The sequence below is a fragment of the Petaurus breviceps genome, unplaced genomic scaffold (genome assembly GCF_028583685.1).
Source record: "Petaurus breviceps papuanus isolate PSGF00001 unplaced genomic scaffold, PetGlider_PUasm1.0 90779, whole genome shotgun sequence".
Classification (NCBI taxonomy): Eukaryota; Metazoa; Chordata; class Mammalia; order Diprotodontia; family Petauridae; genus Petaurus; species Petaurus breviceps.
This window is the reverse complement of record NW_027187344.1, coordinates 2809326-2817922: the sequence shown is the minus strand read 5'-3', so window position 1 is coordinate 2817922 and position 8597 is coordinate 2809326.

Genomic DNA, 8597 nt, shown 5'->3' with positions numbered 1-8597 from the left:
GGGAGGGAGAGAGGGGGGGAGAGAGAGAGAGAGAGAGAGAGAGAGAGTGAGAGAGTGAGAGAGAGTGAGAGAGAGTGAGAGAGTGAGTGAATGTTGGAGCCAGTGGGTACATCCGGTACCTACTTGAACTGGAGTCTCATGCTGTCATCAAACATTTCCCAGGAGAATACAAAAAGCATTGACATCAGTTTTGCTTACCAGTTGGGCAGTGGGGGGCAGTGAGCCATGAAACTGACATACACTGACTTCTGGTTTCCCCATGGACCCATGCAGCATTTAGCAGTGTTTTTTCCCATTTGTGTGTTTGATTTTTGCCTTCTGGATCACTGAAGACCTTGTGATATTCATATCCAAAGCATTTGGGGGTGAACTTTTCATTAAGCTGGAACCTATCTCTGCTTCCTCTTATTCTTTCTCCTTTTATTTCCGTTTTTTTTTTTCTTCTCCCTGAATTGGTTCAACTCCAGAAAGCTCTTCATAAACTGAGTGAGTCTAGGGCCAAATGTTAGTGGATATTCAAAGGAAATGGGAAGAGAGCATCCTGTATGTAACATCTCTGTCTCAACCAGCTTGACAAGGAGCTGGAAGACACTTGTGGATCGGTGTCTTGCTACATCGACGGTGCTCAGCAGCTCACAAACTGGTGAGTCACTTTAGACCAGGCTAAATATGTAGTAGAATTTGGTTTCCTCTGTAGAACCTCAAAATAAATGATGTAATATAACTGCCCGGTTAATAACAGGTTAATAATAGCCACCATCTGGCTCCATCTCATGTGATAAATGCTTTTTGTCTCCAAGCTGTCTGAGAGCCAGGGTCTGCCCCAGGATCCCCTGGGGAATGCCTGATCCCAAGTGGCAGGTACTACAAGTTCTGAGGGAATGGGAGAGAACACAGACTCTCCAGTCCCTAACTGCTCAAGCCTTCACCCCCACCCCACCCTAGCTCTAGCCTCAAATCATCCCCTCTGTGAAATGGGGAAGAGGAGCTGAAAGGAGTGGTGGCCTTGAATGTAACCAACCTGGGCCTAGTTCATAGAACAGACTGTTAACGCTTCTTGGTTGTGAGAGGAGAAGGGCATTCTTCTGTTCTCATAGCTAGGGAGCTTAGATGTGGGGAGCGAGTGGAGAAGAGAGATACGAACCTCAGACCAGTGGCTTCCTGTTGGCTGAAGCAATATTGAAGTCCTAGGACAGATAACCAGAGAAGAAGGGTATGCTGCTAGTCAGTTGTTCAGAAAACTTGAACCCAGTGTTGTCTGCCCTGCTGAAGAGGAAGGTGAAAGGGGTACAGGGAAATTTTCAGAGGGTTAGGTGACAGCCAAAGACAAGCCTTGGAGCAATTTTGTGGGGTTGAACCCTTGCCCTCTGCCCTAGGGCCAGAAATTAACAAGAAAAGAGAAAGACAACACTTCACAACAGCTTTGGGTCATCTTTCCCCACCAATCAGGAAGGGGCTTACAGCAGGGACAGGAAAGGGCTTGTGAATGAACCCTCCACTCCACCTCTCAGAGATGAGGGTGGCTGAGGTCTGACACTTTGGGCTCCACTTGACTCACAGTAAATGAATAAATCTCTTTTTTACTTAAAACTGTTAATTCCAAATAACCTTCATCATCTCCTTTTTTTCACCTCTTTTTTCCCCCTTGTCATAAAGGCAGATGCCACATGGGTCATGAATTGGGTCCTTTTTTTGTTCCACCTACCCAGGAGGGAGTGGGGCTAGGGAGTGAAGGCAGTGGGATTGGGGGCTCTCTGGTGACCAGCCCCCAGGGAGGCTGAGAACCCCCCCCATTAGGTGTTGTTCATGCTTCTGCAGGGATCAAAGCTCCTATGCTGAACTTTTCTTGAACTTGTTGCTATCAACTTATTATTGTTTAATGTAATAAAATCTGTTACGTATATACCCTGCCTGTGATTGTTTCTTCTCTATCTTCCTGGCCCCAAGACTCAGCCAATGATGGGCAGTCCAGCCCTGGGGGTGGTAGGGGGAGAAAGCAGGAAAGGGGGTCTTCTATTTGAGGCAAGGGAGTTGGAATTTATTCCTGTGGACAGTGAGGAAGTCCTCTATTTCACCTGCTCCCAAGGGCACACTCACCATCCAGCCCCAAAGGTAAAGTAAGTGCCTGTCTGGTTCCTGTCACCCAATAGAAACCTCGTCCTCCTGCCTGGTGCTGCTTAGCAACCTGTCAGGTGGCCTGTCCACTACAGCTGGTTTCCATAGTGATACCTGCCCAGGGTAGACCCTGTGGAGCAGAGACGCAGCACTTGAGAGGGTGATCACCCAAGGGAATTCTGGCCCACACTAGTACTTGAGAAAGTCATAGCCCATAGCTGGTCTTATGTCCCTGAAGGAGGATGCAGAGATAGAGTCCTTAACCTCAAAGAACTTAGGATGTGGTTTGAGAAAGGGACATACTCTTGGGAAAGGGCCTGGGTCTAGTAGTAGAAAGAACACTGGACTTAGGGCTTGAAGGTCTGGGTTCAAATTCCATGTGGTCTTGGACAAGTTACTTCACTTTTATGATTCTTATTTTCATCGTTTCTAAAGGGGGCAGGAGGGAATAATATTTGCATTATTTAGCATGAGAATATAGATTTCAAGTTAAGAAGGGACCATAAAGATCAACTTTATTGATCTTTTTAGATCAGTAATCATTTTAGAGGTGAGAAAATGAAAGCCCAAAAAGGTTCATGACTTGCTTACGGTCACATCTATGGCAGAGGTGGCATATGAATCCAGAGCTACTCTTGTTAAGGACATTTAAGAGGTTATATTATGAAGGGCCAGGTAATGACATAGTGCAAATTAGGGGTGTTGTTGACCCTTGAGGCAAGATTTCTTAGGAAAGGGCTTCCTATGTATATGCGGTGGGGAGGGGGAGCTAATTGAGTAGAGAACTGAGAATCCAGATTATTCTGAGATGGAAGTCACTTGAGGGTGATAGGTAGGTGCAATGGATGCGGTGTTTATGTACCTGGAAACCAGATCCCCAGCAGATCATGGGATCCAGACTGAGATTGGATCCTGGCACCAAGACTTGGTAGCTATGTAATTGGTCAGGTCTCATCACTTCTTTGAACCTTGGTTTCTTCATCTATAAAATGGGAATAAACATTCTTGCAGGACTTACCTCACAGAAGTGCTGTGAAGAAAGTTCTTTGTGAATCTTAAAGCACCATAAAAATGGAAGTAGTTATTACAAATGGCCTAGAGATGTGTCCACAGCTATTTCTGAGAGAGGTAGGACCGTGTCAGAGAGCATTTGGGGGAAAGGAGGAGTGCTAAATCCCTGAATGACACCTTCAAGAATAACACTGAATTAACTGGAAGTCACTAGCTCCAGGAAATCCCATCATCCCCTGATGGAAATGATCTGGCAACTAGGGGTTCTGTCCACTCTGAAGGGAAATAGAGGAGTTCCTGATTTTTCTGATGTGTGCAAGTGGATTAACTGCTTTTATTATGAGACATTTTTTATCTTGAGCCAGACCCCTGCTGGATGCCAGTAAGCTCTGGGCCCATCTCTCCAGACGATGACCTCCAGGCTCGCCTCTCCACCTGCTTATTGGACATCTCAGACTGAATGTCTGAATCTTACATTCAACATGTCCCTACTGAACTCAACTTTCTCCTTAAAACCTCCGCTCTTCCTCATGTCCCTACTATTGTCCAGGGTATCACAATTCTCCCAGTCACACAGATGCACAAGCTATGTGCCATCTTTGACTCTTCACTCTCACTCCCTGCCTCCAGATCTGCTCAATGGTCAGATTTTGTCATTTCTTCCTATATAACATCTCTAGTATATTCCTTCTTCTCTCTGATACTGACCCACCTGGACTATTACAGTTGCCTACTGATTGGTCTCCCTGACTTGTCTTTTCCAATTCCAATTCATCCTTCACTCAGCTGTCAAATTAACCTCCCCAAAATACAGGTCTAAACCATACCATCCATTGGATTAACTCCAGTGGCTCCCTGTTATTAAATTTAAAATGCCATTTGGTTTTTAAGACCAAATAACCTGGCTTTTCCCCCATCCTTCTAGCCTTCTTATACTTATTTCCCCTGTTTGTACTCTGTGATCCAATACCTGGAACAAAGTAAGTGATAATGAGTGTTTTGACCTTGCTTTTCCTCCAACAAGATGCTGCCTCCGACTGTCCCCCGTGCCTGAAATAGTCCCTCATTTTCTATCTCCTAACTTTTCCTAGCATTCTTCAAGTCTCAGATAAAGTCTCACCCTCTGCAAGAAGTCCTTCCCACTCCTCCTTAATTTCAGTACATTACCTCTAAGATTGCCCACAATTTGTGCCCAACCTCTGATAGAACTTCTGAACTGGTATTGGCCTGATCAGTCACTGTCAGACACACTGAACATCGACCCTGATGTCGTGATGTCATTTTGCTTTTTGAGTACAGAGGACACAGTGATGGTACCCATAGTTGATCCTGTATTTATCTTATTTGTATGTAGTTTGTTCCCCCAGGTAAGAGTATGACACCCTGTGTGGACAGAGGGAGAGGGGAAGAAAGGGAAGGAATAAAAAAAGGAACTGCATTGCCCAACTGGAATTGGCTAGCTGGGTCCCCAATGGGGCAGCTACTATTACTCAGAGGTGGCTGTTTGTCCTTAGTTCTCTAAGAGAACCATATAAATTTTGTTTACTGAAACCTTGAAAGATATCTTGGGGTTTAAGGGCTAGATTTCTTTCTTAAGGACCATTCCTTAAATCCAGATCACTCTGACTCTCATTGATTGACCAGCAATAGGTCCCAGCCCAAGCCTCACTTGGTCATTGTTTGGACCCTGATAGCTCAGAGTGAGTGTAAATAGCAGTTGTTTGTGTTTTGGCCCAAAACTCTGAGGGTCTTCCACTCAGATTTTTTTTGACTAGGTAAAAAGCCTTATTTTTTACCTAGGCTTAATCACTGAGTGGGCATCGCTTCAGTCAGACTGAGACCCGGGAAAGACCTTAGCTTAAAAAGGCCAAGGTCTCCCACTGCATCCAGGGTCATCTCCAGTCATCCTGGTCCATATTTGGCCACTGGACCCAGATGGGCCTGGAGGAAAAAGTGAGGCTGGTGACTTTGCACAGCCCTCCCTCACTTACATCCAATTCACTTGCAAGTTATGGCATCACCTTCCTGATGTTCTGGTCCTCTTCGAGAATGAAGGACCAACAATGTAGTTTGTATAATGTCCTCCTCCCCCCATTAGACTTAAGAGCTTCTTGGGAGAAGTAACTGTTTTTTGCTTTTTTATCCCCAGAGCTTAGCACAGTGCTTGGTATATTGACTGTTAACCTCAGTCCAATATGATTATCAAAAGAATAAAGCTGCTGATTTTATTTATACACACACGTACATATAGTGTATACATATATATATATACACATGCACATATATTACATACATGTATTACATTACTAAATAATATTAATTGGTTTTGGATCATCTGCCTTAAAAATTATTTCTGCTACTCCTCTCATTCATTAATGATGACAAGAACCAAATCCTACTCATAAAAGGAACCCTAGATATTATCTAGTTCATCTTTTTCAATTAACAAAGGGAGAAACTGAGGTTCAGAGAGAAAATTACATGCCCAAGGTTGCACAGTGAGCTAGTATTACAGCTGGGACTAGACTGAAGAGCTAGGTGAAACAGTGGATGAATCATTGGGTCTGGAGTCAGAAAGACCTGAATTCAAATGCAACCACAGATACTAGATGTGTGACCCTTGGCAAGTCACTTGACCTTTGCCTAAGTTTTCTCAGTTGTAAAATGGGGATAATACCTACTTCCCAGGGTTATTAGGAGGATAAAACAAGATACTTGTAAAACACTTAGCACAGTGTCTGGCATATAGTAGGTGGTTAATAAATGCTATTTCCTTTTCCTCCTTTCCCCTTTGGACTCCCAGGCCCAATGTACTTTGTACTACATCACACCCAGTCAGTCAAGAGGCATTAATTGCTTACCATGTGGTAGACACTATGCTAGTCACTAGGGGACAAAGGCAAAAAAAGAATCTTGCCTTTGATGTCCCCTTCAAGTTTCTTTTTGGGTGACAAAGTGACAATTTTGGTTATTAAGCACTGGTGATAAATGGTTTTCTCTCTTAACCTTCCTTCTCTCTCCCCGTCCCATTGAGAGGTGTTCAAACAAAATCTCTCTCCCATAGTAAGACCCTAGAACTCACAGTTTCAGGAATGTTGGAACTGAGCTAGGGGAAAACCTCAGCTAACAAGTTCAACCCTCTGATTTACAGACTGGGAAACTGAGGCACACTCAGGCACCTTGCCCAAGTTTGTACAAAGAGTTGGCAGCATCTGAATTCAAGTCTTCTCATTCCTATTTTATTGCTTTCCCCACTACACCAAGCTGAACTTCAGGCTCCTGACTTCTGTCCAGCTCTTATTTTCCCAAACCCACACTGCCTCATTTAAATGGGAATTGGCTCCAAAATCCCTGCAGCTGAGATGTGCCAATTTTAGAGAAACTGGAGGCTTTCAGTGGGCATTGTCTGAGTTCCAGTTGGGACTCCAAGCAGCTGACTCCCTCCTCCTCCCCTAGGCAGGCCTCTATTTCCATCAAAGTTTTAGATTTGCAGGGAGTGGGAGTGGGGCTGGGCAGGGTGGGAACAGACAGTTAGCCTTGCCTCTTCTGTATCTGGGGGAAGTTGGTTTCAGCAACTCAGAAAAGTTGGGACTTCCAAGAACAAAGTCACACTGCCACCTGCTGGTAAGCGAGAGACAGTGAGCCCCCGAAGTGGGAGGCATCCGACTGGGGAAAGTTGTGTATGTAGCTGAAGGCGACTCAATCATGGGAATCCCATGCGACACAGAGCTACCAAGGATCTTAAAGAACCACCCAGTCCAATGTCTTCGTTTTCTGAAGTTTACTTCTAAGATCTCAGACCTCTCCCATTTGGAAAACCTCAGTCTCAAAGTTGGGAGTAGAGTCCTACCCTTGCCTGATCAAGGAGCTCCCTCTGCAACCACCAGCAGGAGAAATACTGTCTCTGGAGTCAGAGGACCTGGGTTCAAAACCCACCTATGATGCTTATTACCTGTGTGTCCTTGGACGAGTCACTTGACCTTCACCTAAGGGCCTCAGTTTCCTCCTCTGTAAAACAGGTTGGACCAGATGGCCTCTGAGATCCCTCATCCGCTCCCCCCCCCCCCAGTTACTTTAATCCTCATGTGGCAAGGCTTCTAGTCCTTCCTCCCATCTTCATCCCTTCCTTTGTGCATTGTCCAGCTTATACATATCCTTCTGGTGCCCAGAACAGAACACACTATTCGAGATGTAGTTTGAACTGAGCTCGTCTGGAAGCTGTGCACACCTCCTTTAACACAGGCCAAGATCAAACTAATTTTGTCAGCTGCCATGTCATACTGCTGACTCACATTGAGCTTACAAACCACTAAAACCTCCAGGTTTTCCCCCCACAATTGCCATACACATTGTCATACTGTTTTTGTTCATTTGATCTTTTGAACCCAAATATAGAACTTTACATTTAATCCTATGAAATTTCATTGTGAGAGTCAATGTGGGAAAATGGATACAGAGTGGGCCTTGGTGCCAGGAAATCTGGGTTCAAATCTGCCTCTGGCAAATACTGACTGTTTGACCTTTAACCTTTCACTGCTCTAGGCAACTTTCTAAGGCTGTTAGTATCAGAGAAGCTGCTGCCTTGTACTGGAAGAGGGAGTTTCTACATGTTTGAAATCACTGTATCAATGAAATCACTGTCTCTATCCCTTAAATTTCATCCTAATCGAGTCACTAATCATTCTAGCCTAATGAAGTCTTCAAAAAAAAATCTCAAATCTTTCATCCAAAATGTTAGCTATTCTTCCCAGCTCTTCTTTCATCTTTAAATTGTGTAAGACTTCAGTCAAATCATTGGGAAAAAATGGAGTAAGCATGAGGCAATAGAAAGAAGCTGGATTTTAAGTTAGAGGGTCTGCTATATCTGTTACCCATGTGACTTTGGACAAATTTCTTTACCTGGAAAATGATGGAGTCCAATGAGGTGGATTCTAAGATCCACTCTTGTTTTAAAGCTAGGATACTGTGAACCTCCATTGAATAGCATAGGGCAAAAAAACCAGAGCCCTGAGGTAATGCATTTGAGACCTCCCTCCAGCCTGACATGTCCATTAATCACCACTCTCTGGACCTGGTTGTGGAGCCAGTTTCAAATCTATTTAACTGTTCTATTATCTAGCCCCCATCCCTCTGTCTTGTTCATAAGAGTATCATGGGAGACTTTGTAAAATGCCTTACTGAAAGGCTGCTCAGAAATACTCTGACTGTAGCATTCCCATCATCTAGAAGTCTGGAAGCCTTAAAAAGATGCCCCTTCTTGGACAGTGTCTGGTATTGGACCTCTCTTCTCCTTCCTAACAAAACCAGCTCTCAGCTAGCTGTTGACAAAGGACCTGATAAATGAATTCACACGAAGGTGCCAGAGACTAATAACTGAAGTGTAGCTCTCTTCACATTTCGCAAAGCTCTCTCTCTCCCTCTCCCCCCACTCTCTCTCTCTCTCTCTCTCTCTCTCTCTCTCTTTCTCTCTC